This window comes from Cupressus sempervirens, chromosome 5 (assembly GCF_028749045.1).
Source record: "Cupressus sempervirens isolate cs-2001-9-10 chromosome 5, ASM2874904v1, whole genome shotgun sequence".
Classification (NCBI taxonomy): Eukaryota; Viridiplantae; Streptophyta; class Pinopsida; order Cupressales; family Cupressaceae; genus Cupressus; species Cupressus sempervirens.
The window spans coordinates 233,788,448-233,801,602 of record NC_143122.1 but is presented as its reverse complement, the minus strand read 5'-3'; the positions used below and the strand labels follow the sequence as shown (position 1 = coordinate 233,801,602).

Genomic DNA, 13,155 nt, shown 5'->3' with positions numbered 1-13,155 from the left:
TATCTGGGAATCCAATGTTTCATGATAGGTCTAAACATATAGATATCAGATATCACTTCATTAGAGATTGTGTACGAAGGGGAGTTGTTCAGCTATAGTACATACCTACAGAGGAGCAGGTAGCAAACATTCTGACTAAGGCATTGGAGAAGGCAAAATTTATCTTCTTCAGAGATAAGTTAGGTGTCCTGCAGAACAACTTCCTCACTAAGAGGGAGTGTTAATTATTGTTAGTTGGAGAGCTGTTATTTCTGACCCAGAAATAGCAGTAGTATTTATGGGTAGCTTGGATAGTTGTTCGTCCTTATCTATGTATAGCAGCAATAGTTATGGGTAGTTTGGATAGCTATTTGCCCACTTGCCGAGAATTAGTAAATGGTTATTGCAAGGATAATTATTTACTAATTTTAGTGATTCCCTTTTGGACACCTTGCAACCAATTCTATTATTGGCTGTCGAGTTGTCTTAATTTCAGCCGTTGGTTTGATTTAATCTCGGTCATTGGTTTTTCCAATAGGGTAGCATAAAAAGGGGTCATTGGGTCATTTGGAGAAGCATTTTGTAGTGATAGCAAATTTTCTTGCAGTGTTAGCAAAGGGCACAATGTTAGCATGGGGATAGCAGTGGGGAATATCAGCTTGAGAAATTAGGAGGCTGTTGGAGTTCTACCAGTGAGAGGCAAGGAATTTTGTACCTCTTGATTTGCCAAATTTTAATATTATTCCTCATCTATAGAACTGGTTTTCCCTTAGGGGTTTTTCCAGGGACAATTTGTTCGAAAATATTGTGTTCATTGTGTTGTTCATTTCTTTTCGTATTATATAAGTGAAGTTGCAATTGTGTTATTTTTCAATATTAGCTAAGAATTTGCTTTCAGCAGTTTAATAATCATTTATGATAGGAGATTAATAATCAGTGACTACAATAGTTGATTTTTCATAAGGCAGAGGCACCAGAGAGATCTCCTTTACATGTGTTATCCAGAGAAGTGGGTCCAAGCTTTTTAATTCAATCTTGCTTCGTCTTAATGCCTCCGCACAAACTGGGGCTTGAGACATAATCTGATGTATCGTTGAAACAGAGCTGGACCAAATTTGGGGGAAGCCCCATGGAAGTGAGCTTCTGTTGAAATTTGTTGAAACAGGCAGCTGTAGAGGCATAATTGGGTAGCTCGAAAATGGATTGTTCTTGCAGAAATTGAGCAAGACCCACAACAATCACAGTTCTTAATGTCGTTTTAAATTTTTTGAGTTGGGCAGGAGTTCGAATCGACTGGCAGTATGATGAATTCCATGACATTTGAGTAACATAGTCGAGATTGATTGGGCATTCAGCATTGGCCACATGAAAAGAGTATAGAAACAACAGAGGAATGAGTGCTCTCCAAATCATTCTTGCTAAAGAAATGATGAATGCAAATAGTTCTGCAGAAATGCAGCCCTAAATTTGTAACAAAGACCCGCGTTGCGAACTTTCATCGAACCGTGGAACTAAAAGACACTACCTTTTAGGGATTTTTTTATTTTACCACAGATGAAGAAGACTGCTACAATATCTAATTTATTCGCGAAGACTTTTTGGGTCACTGGTCAGCGGAACCTACTCCATTACCAATTTATGATAAATTTGTAGATTAAATGCTCCGCGCACTACGCAGAAGATGAGACAGTGATGGCTTTGGTTATACACATCTATATTGCAGCAGGCAGTGTAATGATGGTTTCTTGGATCTTTCGAGATGATGTTAACAGCTTATAAATAGAGAGACGTTGGTACATGATTAATTTGATCGTATCAATTGAAATACAAATGTCAATGACGCGGTTCCAATTTAACCCTGCGATGGAGTTTCAATGCGTAGATAGTTATAATAATTGCGGAACAAGTTCTTGTGTATATGTAAGTACGAAAAAAAAAGATCATTTCGAGGTGGTGTAGATAGTTATAACAATTGCAATTGTTGAGATATTTAATAACATTTCTAAATTTTCACTATCTTTTTCTTTTTTCTCTTCTCTTTTTTTAAATTTATTTATTTTACCTATATGTACATTTAATTGTCCACTTCCACCACTAAAAAAAATATGTTGTACAACTCTTCTAATTAAAATGTCAATAAATACACACAAATAAAACAATCTAACAAGCATATGTAAAGGTCGAAAAAATATTTTGCACTTCTTCTAAATATTCATATTTTAGTACACTACAATAATTTACTAGATTTTTACTTTTGAATATTTTTCTATTGTAAAGGAATTGATTAGCGGGTTAGGTGTACAATAGGTGGGTGGACATTGATTATAGAAACATGCTCAACTAGAGATTTGAACTTATTTAGCATTAAAAGAACAATTTGATGGTTCAGTAGACAATTGGATTGATTGTGTGCATAAAGCTTAAAAAGTGGTTATTTGGAGGAGTCAACTAATAATTACTCACAAACATCTCGACAATGAGGTTCCACAACCACCAAAAAAAATATTATAACTCATCTAATTAATGTCACAAAAAAGTTTCAATCTATACATACATAGAGACAAGTCATCTTCTAGACCACTAAAAATGTGGCAAACTCCTTGAATAAATATTCATTAGTAAACTACAAGTGTACATGTAATACATTACAAGGCTTTTAGTTTTTGTATATTGATTATTGTACAAGAATTGTTTGTGGGGTTACATGATAGATGACTATTTGTACATGTGTAGTTTGTGGACGCTCTCCCTTAGTTTAATGGGATATTAAAAAAAATATGTTATCCCTTTTGAATAAGCATCTTAACTTTTGAGAGTAGTTTTATTATTTATTGTAAAATGTATCTATGATCATTAAATTTTTTTTTTTTTTTTTTCAACCATAATATAGATGCAGACATGATGGGCATAATTACCATAGGTACATTTTGTTGGAGAATAACTTCTATATTATATTTATAGCTAAAAAAATCAAATTGGTATTAGAAAGGGGCTTGAAAGTTTCCACCAATTTGGAAACTTTCATATTTGTGTGATAAAGTATATGACTTAAAAAATGAATTACGACTTGAGTGTTATAATTGTTACTTATAGATCATTGCTCTCACTTAAAAAATCATAGCATCTACTACCTTTTAAAATAGTGTAACCCTCCCATGAAATGTAATTAAGAAAGAATATAAAAACTCATAAGATTGTTGTTGGGTCATTGTTATCCTACTGAAGTTGGAAAGTTCTTAATGAGGTCACTAGTGAGCAAGTATTGTTGAATGCAAGACTTAAACATTATAAGGGATGAGCTTAGGATAGCACCCTAGATAATCCTTGGCTCTTAGTCAATAAAATTCAGCTTTAATATTCCTCCCAATTTTTCATAAAAAGATGCCCTTCTAGAAACTTTAGCAAGCCCCTCTCTTTGAAACTATAACCTAAATAAAATTAAAATTATAAAGCAACACTTCAAAATATCTAATAGTATCAAATTAAATAAATATAAATCACATTATTTAAGTCAAATGATGGAGTAGAAACTCACAAAGTAAATAATATTTTAGATATATGATTTGAATAATAAAATAAATTATCTAAAATTATTGATAAGCATATGCTTATTAGTACAATCAGTCATTGCATATATTAGATTAGATTTAATGTATTGAGTAGTTTAATTTGTTTAAATTAATTTAAAATAAGTGTCAAAATTCATGCCAATTGTACAATGCATTTATATATTCAAAAATGTACAGGGCTTTGTGATTTGAATAGGGAAAATTGTGAACATTTAAATTGTAGTCTTATAGAGGGGGCTTCTTAGAAACATATTATTTAAGCCAGTTGTACATGCACTGTTATTGAAATTATTCTTCCATCTTCAAAAAAAATTGTTGATTTTATTTCTTGAATAATATGTGTGAGTTGGATTGTGATAATTTTGCATGACAAATATGTAAATCTATTAAGCTTGTTTTCAGCAAATCTATAAAGAACCATGTTATTGTTGCAATAAGTAACATATCAATTCTAAAATCATTAATTTGGAATATGTTTAATGACTAAAAAATTAAAGAAACTCTAAAAAATAACTTAAATGTGAAAATTATTTAAGACTATTTAGCATAAAATTGACAATATCTATATTCTTTTTTTAAAAGTCATTGATTATTATTAATATATTTTATTTTCTATTAATTAAAAAAATTTATCAAGTTAAATAATATGTCAATTAATGATATTATTAATTTAATTGTATTTAATTTTAATATTGTAAAATGCGCAAGCTAAAGCAATATTTTAAAAAAATATAACTAACCCGATTATAAAAATTTAAAATTGATAAATGAATGAATGAAATAAAATTGTCATAATGAAATGTCATCTTTTTTATGTTATGGAAAAATCTAATTAACATGTGGTAGTTCTAAAAAGATAAAATTTCCATTAACGGATGACATAAAATGTCATTAATGACATGACATAACATATATTATATATATTTTTTGAAGGAAATTAAATTTTAACCCTATGAAAACTAGAATTGGCAAATAAAATTAGGTAGGGGTCCCATGGAAGGGGCTTGGGCTCTATTTTTGTGGAGCGGGTGGCTCCATGACACTTTTTTAGGGGGGCCAAAGGGTTAATTGGAATCTTTTCCTACAAAATAGGAGCCCCAAATTTTTAGCCCTCTCAATTTGAGTGGGTGAAAAAGGGGTGGGGCTGAATTTAGCCCCACTAGCTTAGGGAGGAATTATGTCATTTCCCACCAAACAAATTTATGAATAAATTTAATTAATTTTTTAAAAAAAATTATGAGACAAAAGCTCCTTAAATCCTATAAATCCATAGTACTGCTTCCCTTTTTAAATATCCCCAAAAAAAATGAGCAACACCCGCTCTATTTTTAAGGAAGCCGGTGCCCACGAGACCCTTGCCTTAGTGAAAAAAGTGAAATATAAAATCTTAAAAATAAAGAAAAAATAAACATTTGAAATTTTATTTAGCATTTTAAATTCTATCATCTAATTGGCCAATTTAATTAAAAAAGTGGATTGAATGGATTCCTTTGGCAAGAACTAACAAAGACTTTACATCAAGTTGAAGTTATTTAGCCTTCAAGTTGTATTTATTTTGATTGATGATGCAGGGGCATTTAAACAATCACCAAAACCTTGGAGTGGCTATGAAAGCAGAGGAGGCATTGGGAAAGCACAATGAATCAATTATATTCTACTAAAGCTCATAATGGCTTTTCAAAACAATAATGTATTATCAAATGGTCCAAATGGTCCTATAAGGACCATTGGACCTAAAAGTTGTAATAAGTGGGATCATGGGTAAAAAGGGTTAAAAGCCTCAAAAGATGTAAGGGGGATTAAATAGAGTCAAAATTACTTAGATTTGGAAGTTTTCTTTTAGTTAGAATTTAAAATAAGCAAGTTAGCAAGTTTAAATTCAAAAACCAATGATTAGTTCCTAGTTTGGGCGAAAAACTTGATTCAAGGCTTGTTTATGAATTTTAGGCATCCTAACTGATTAAGATCAGTTGGAGAAGTTGAAATCCATCATATCAATCCTATCAAAGGCTTGAGAACAATGTACCTTGAGGTATGAAAATGTGTTTGTACTTACACTGTGGTAAATAAAGATAACCATTTGTGCAATTCATTTATGTAAGCATTGATCTTTGAATCCCATTGAAGAAGAGTTGTTGCCTCCTAATAGTTTGTGAGTAAATATTTGATCATTTGAAGATTTTGCATATTTTGAATCAATATCATAAGAAATAAAATAATTTTGTGTTGATCAAATTTAGAAAATTGCTCAATCTTTAACAATTTACTAGTATATTTATGGATTTGATTACCATTTTATAGATGCAACCCTTGATTCCTATAAAACGGTCATCCTTGGATGTATTATAGAGTCTACTAACAATACCATGCAAATTTAGATTGAATAGTATTGGTGATCACCACTTTGAGTGTTGATAAAGGTATGGAATTGGTGGGTAATGTGCAACAATAAGAGATCTAATTGAAGGAGGCCCCTATTTTATGTTTAGAATAGTTAGGGAATTCTTAGGAGGTGTTGTACCTGCACTTAGTTTGAGTTTGAGAACCTTTGGGAGTTGATAGATTGAACAAACCCTAGTTTCATGATAGTTTAGTAAGGGTTTTAAGCCAAATTTGGGGCTTTTGTATAAGATGAGTACCTAGGTCCAAATTCACCATTGAATCAAGGCTAATTGGAGACATTACAAGAAACTTTTTAAAGGTTTCATGGATTGAGAATAAGAATTTCATACACTTTCTTTGGAAAGTGGGTTGTTTAAGGCCTAAAAACTAACAATTTTGCCATTTTGAGGTGTAAGAATTTGTCTTAGGGAAAAATCACCCAAGATCAAGAAGCTCAAGCACTAGCATAATATGGACCAATAAAGTATTATTAGAATAACAATATGAAATAGAATTGATGTACAAGTACACTAGGAGAGCCTATATACAAAGGCCTCTAGAATGAATAGGAGTTTGCAAAATGATAAGCCTCACAACTAAGCACATGTCCACGAAGAGTGGATTATCCTCCATTGAGCACAAGAGCTAGTGCAATGATGAGAGGATAAACCTACATAGGTGTGTCATGTAAAAATATGTTATAAACACCATGTGCTTAATTAAGAGTGCGAATAACTATGTTGACCACTTGAAAACTTAGTTGATTATCCAAACTCCAGTGTTGTAGACACTATGTGTTAAAATAGAGTTGCTAACTCTTGTGTTGTCAACAAGACAACTCATATGAGTACGCATACTCCTAGGTGTCTAACTTAATAAATAATAAATAATGCATTTATCATAAGTAAAATTAAGTAAAGTGTAAATAATAATTATTTACACTAACACTGCCCCTTAAGTGCAACTTAGGGGAATGCACTTAAGCTCACAAAAGCTATGATGAAGTGCATAATGGGTCCTAACTACTAGGCCATGTGAGGTATCCAAGTACAAATGCAATGCTATACATACAATGCAATCTCTTTTAAAATGGAGAAAGAGGGAAAACCTCGTGGGAAAAACCCTCCTCCAAAAAGAGAGATAAGTAAAATAAAGAAGAGAAGAATCATGTGGCCCCCCTTGATGAAAAATCCCTCACCCCCAAGAGATCTCGCAAATGAAGATACTTGACCTTCATCAAGGGCTTGGTGAAGATGTCGACTATCTACTATTCTATAGGACAATACTGCAATGCAATGACCTACTTGTGAATCAGCTCTCTGATGTAGTGCATATGAACCTCAATGTGTTTTGTCCATTGATGTTGGACTGGATGTTTTCAAATTTCAATAGCACTCTGATTATCACAACAGATGACTGTGGGTCTAGGTAGATCAAAACCAAACTCCTTCAGAATCTATTGCAACCAAATAGCTTTTGTTGGCGCATTCACAATTCCTCAATACTCAACCCCAATCGATGAAAGAGCAATAGTGTTTTGTTTTTTAGTCTACCAACAAATGGGGCTGGAACCAAGATGAAACATGTATCTTGAAGTAGACTTGCAAGAATCAAGATCCCTTGCATAGTTTGAGTTTGTATAACCCACTAATTGTAGTCCAATACCATCTGCATAACATATCTCATATGTATTTGTACCCTGGATATAGTGCAAGATTCATTTGGCTGCCTTCTAGTGAAGTTCATGTGGCTCTTGCATGAAGCGAGAAACCATGCCAACTACAAATGAGATGTCAAGGCATGTATGTGTCAAGTATAAATTTTCTCTACAGGGCTAATAGGCCAAAAAAAATCGAACAAAATAATCCGAAAATTGTAGACAAAAATTGCAGAGAAAATAAATACAAATCTGAAAAATAAATTATACAGATCTAAAAATGATATTTTCTTTGCCACCTAGTCTCCTTTACATGTTTGAGAGGATGTAATTTGTCACAACTCTTTTTCACTAGGGTTTTTCTTACCTGAATAATAATTGTGATCTTAACCTTTTTATCTAAATAAGACAATCTCTTAGCCTACATTGATCAATCTCGAAGTTCCACTAAACATCCTCCCCTGTGTTAAATCCTCTCATAAATTCATATTTGTTCATCCAATATCCTCAAAATCTCCACCCTTAATCCAAGACGCTCACAATTCAAAAATGAGATGACCCCTTTTAGATCATTATGATAGAAGTGCATGAATGCTACATATTATAATCCATGAATACTATATGTTACATGTTATGTTATGATATTAGTTTGAAAGTAACCACATTTTTAATCACTTTATCAACACATCCAAACAATATCAAGAGAACATTAAAGCACAATTAAACATGGGACAGGCTAATCTCTAGACAAAATGCACTAAAGACAAAACAAAGTCAAACTTTTTTTTTTCCAGATTCATGAAAATGTAGTAATTTTTTTCCCAATTTTTTGTTGTTCTTAATTACGAATTATGCAGATCATGAAGATCAAATGCTAAAATTTTCAGAAAAATTCATAATGTTTTCAATTTTTTGAAAATTGATCAATTGTACAGTTTGTAGAGAGGATAGTTTGTAAGGAGGATAGTCGTATCCATAAAACACTAACAAAGATTCCAACCATACATTTATTAAAAACCAAAAAGAGAATTAAGTCCATATTAGCTTATTAACCGTTAGAACTTATTTAAATGTTTTGCATAGATTGGGAATTTGAAAAAAGAGCGGAGGACTCGTAGTATCCATCCTCCAAAGGCCCCTCATTCAGAAGGGACAAAGGCCTGTCGAGAATCTCTGGAATGTCGACCTCCCCTTCCAACATCTTCAATGCTTCCGCCATGCTTGGCCTGAATGCAACCATTACATGAGCACACAGAATGCCCACAAGCACAAACCTCTCCATAACATCTGCAGACCCCTTCTCACGTATTCTAACATCTACAATCTCAATCGTTTTGCCCGCAATGACAAGCTTCCATGCCCAATCTGTGATTAGATAATCAGACGGGGACTCCACAGACGTATCCAGACTCCAGAGCCTTTCTGCCGCTCATAATCTCAAGCTGTGAGCTGACCATACAGAGCATATTCAGGGGCCAAATAGCCATGAGTGCCCACTATACGTGTGGTCAGATGCGATTGTGCTTCCGTTGTCATTCTCGCGAGCCTAAAATCTGCAACACAGGCATTCATTTGATCGTTCAGCAGAATGTTAGTTGCCTTTATATCTCTGTGATAAATGGCGGGCTGAACTCTAAAGTGCAAATAACAGAGCCCCTTAGCGGTGCCGATTGCAATGTTCTTCCGCTGCTCCCAATCCAATCTCTTCTTTCCCAAATTACCGAAGATATGTTCGTCGAGGCTGCCATTAGCAAGGTAGTCATAGATGAGAAACCGCTGGCAGCCATCGGTGTTGTTGGGTGATGCGACACGCTCCCCTCCTTACAAGGGAGTTAATTATGTGGTGTTCCATGTTTACTAACAGTCATGGCTTTTGGTGCAACAGCAAATGGGCTTTACAATTGGTATCAGAGCTTGGTTTTGGCCTGGTCATGGGTTCAAATCTCCTCGGTGCCTTCCCGACCCACGTAAGCATCTGATATGCGCGTCGAGAGGGAGATTGTTGGGTGATGCGACGTGCTATGCGGTGTTCCATGTTCACTAACAGTCATGGCTTTTGGTGCAACGGCGCTAGCAACACAGAAACCTCTCAGAACAACCAGATTCCGGTGCCTAATGCTGTTTATGATCTCCACCTCGTTAATAAACTCCAGATCCCCTTCCGAAGTGTAGTTTCTGATCCTCTTCACTGCGATCTGCTGACCGTCGGAAAGAGTTCCCCTGTACACCGTCCCGAAACTGCCCTCGCCGATGACATTGCCGGCGCTGAAATTGTTGGTGGCTCCGACGATCTGGTCCAAATTAAACCAGACTGCCCCTGTGTTGGGCTTCAAAAGGCCTCTGTTTGACTTCACGAAATGCCTGTGCTCGGCTTCCCTTTTAATCCTTGTCCACCAATAGTAACACATCCCCAAGCTACAGATCATAAGGATGCCTACTACAGTACCCGTACAGCCGTATAAAACGATTTGCGTGCGAGTTGTTTGTTTTGTGTTCATGAAGGGCACGCGAAGAATACACCCTGCAGCTCCTCTGTTCGTAGGCCCAAATTCATTCACGCCGCCAATTGCATAGAGGCACACAAAATAATAACAGTAGGTACTTATTTTCTCTGTAACCCCTTTGATCATGCTCAGCAGTTGCCTCTGAACTACTTGTCCGCTGTCATGGCATCTATGGCACGCAGAGATTGCAGTGAGATCTCCTTTGCAATCCGTGTCCAATGCAGTTGTTCCAACTTTGTCAATCCAGTCTTTCGTGGTCTGAATGCCTCCACACGAGCTTGGAGACGACACAAACTCAGATGTGTTGTTGAAACACAGTTGAACCAGATTTGGTCGAAGACTCAAAAATATTAGCTTTTGCTGGAATGTAGTCAGGCATGCAGCGGCAAAGGCATTGTTGGGAAGTTCGAAGGCCGATTGAACTCTGAGGTATTGTGCAAGGCCTACGCCCAACATGCTTCTTAACGCCATTACACAATTGTTCAGTTCCCCTGCTGTTTGAACGGATCGACAGGATGATGTGTTCCATGGCATTTGAGTTACATAGTCGAAGTTAATCGGACATTCGACTGCAACATTTGTGTTAGCCCAATAGAGTAGTAACAGCAGCACCATGAATCCTTGCATTTCCATCTTCATTTTGTCTCAGAAAGACAATGGTATCTCCAGGGGCCGGTCTGAACATACTTGCCGTTTTGGAAACTGTCAAGTGATGTTATATTCTCTGTATGGGCCAAACAGGGTGGAAAATGTTTGATTCTCTGTCCAATATCATTGACCAGCTGTTGCTAACATTAATAACATTTATTGATTAGGATTCGAAGGACTTGGACGGTCCCCACGCGCACTTCCCACCGACTAGACTCTCATCCAATCGTAATTTTCAATCCTTATGAATCTTAAAATAAGTTTCTATAAATTAAAAATCATAAACCCTGGTGCCCTGCCTGCAAAGGCACCCTCGAAGATACTGGACAGTTTAATTGGACGACTAGAGCTGTTGACTGAATAGGACGTTGGTCTCTTTTTCTTGGAAACCTCATATTTGGGTTGGATTAAACATCTCACGGATATGAACGAACATCGAACGAATTTTCATTGCCCTAGTACAAACCAACATAAATTTAGACGCTGTCCCAATTACCTACTAAAACATTTAAGAAATTTAGTTTTCTTATAAAAAGGATATCAGCTTGAAAGCATTTTATTTAAGCTGCAAAGTATCTTGCAATGTTGTTGAGGTCTGATACTAATGTTTTTGCATATTTTGGACGATTATGGTTTTGGGAAAGTTGTGGTCATGTAACAATTGCATTTCTTAGATGCAAAAATATTTTCAAAGGGATCGACCAAATTTAAAGATTTATTAAGAATATTTTATATTCTAAAGTTCGATAATTTTTAACCACGCAAAGTGGGTTTAACCATGAAGGAAACTTCATAGTTAAGTGCGCTCAAGCTGGAGTAGTACTGAGATGGGTGACCTCTCGAGAAGCCCTAGTGCTTCACCTCTGTAAACATCACCTTATATCCAATGAGTGCTAAGTGTTTCATTTATTCCCATGACAGATGGATACATGTGAATCACTACTCATGAAACATGGGTCAATGAGTTTGACTAAAAAATCACACATTTAAATTCTATTAGCAATATCATAATTTTTAAATTTTTTTAAATTTTAAATAATATTATTTATCTGTATTTCTATTGGTTATCATAAAAAAAAGACAGGGAGAAAATATGAATTTTAAAACTTTAATTAGCAAGAAATTTTAAAATTCATTCTCTAATTGTTATGGGATTTAATACATGTTGTACAAGATCATTAAACCAACTTAAATGTTACAATAGTTGTGTCCTTTATCTCGTCCTTCACAACTTGTTGGAGACATTACCCTTGCTATTACCTTGCTTAGCAAATAGAAGAAAAGTAGATTTTTTGTGGCATTGAAAGAATTCAGCATTGTATGCTCCATAACCCTTTTAGCCTATATTTAGAAAACTCATTTTTTAACATTGAAAGAAAGCCATTTTTTCTAAGTTCACACCAAGAAATTTGTGTTTTCCATTGTATTATATTTATTTTAGATCCTACTAATGTTAGTAGACCTTTGAGTTTATGGATTTCCCTTGAGATTAATATCACTTGTACTTATTTTCTAATCTTAAATCTATATTTTTTCCCCTTCTTGCAGTACCCATCACAAAAAGGGCTATGCTAGCATATGTGAAAGGGCTTAGATAGGTAAGAATTATGATAAATCCTTCCTTAGGCTATTTTTTGGTTTTCCTCAATTAGAAAATTCATTTTTTCTTAAAATTCTAGTTGTCGACAAAATACTCAATTTCCCTTGATATTCTAATAATAAGGAAAACTCACAATTTTACTTTAGATTCCATTTATCAAGAATAAACATTGAAACTATATTTGAATTCCACTTTCTAATAGAACAATAAGAAGAAACACCAAAATTGAATTTGAATTCCATTTTCTAGTAGAACAATAAGAAAAAAACACCCAAATATCATCATGCACCCATTTCCATTTAATTCACCAAAATACTATCATTTCAATCACCAAAATATTGTCATTTTGATCTATTTCTTTTTTAAAGTAAGAACTTTATTAGGAAATCAACCATTTCTTCATTGAATTCCAGTTACTACAAAACACCACATCTCTTCTAGAATTCATCAAAATTCTCTCATTTTAGTCCATTTCATTTTTCTCTTTGTAATAAGAAACAAATTTTCTTTTGAATTATAGTTACCACAAGACACTCAATCTCCTTTTGAATTACAATTACCACAAGACACCTTCTCTTTGAATTATCAAAATTCACTCATTTCAATATGTTTTCTTTTTAAAGTAAAAGCTTCTTTATGTTCTTTAGAAGATCCCATCTACAATTCTTTTTTTTCATTCTTGTTTCTAGCCAGTCACTAGAATGTGGCCAGATTCCTCCAAAAATCTTAGCAAGGCAACTGCTTCTTTCTCAAAGCTAATTTGTCACCTAATGCATCTATAAATTTTATTTTAAAAGTATTAAAAATAATAAATAT

At 34.3% G+C, this 13,155-nt stretch overlaps 1 pseudogene; it reads right to left on the bottom strand.

Annotated features, from left to right (window-relative positions):
* Window positions 1-8,653: 8,653 nt before the first annotated feature.
* Window positions 8,654-10,730, bottom strand: LOC149555323 (putative receptor-like protein kinase At1g11050 pseudogene; annotated as a pseudogene).
* Between the last annotated feature and the right edge of the window lie 2,425 nt (window positions 10,731-13,155).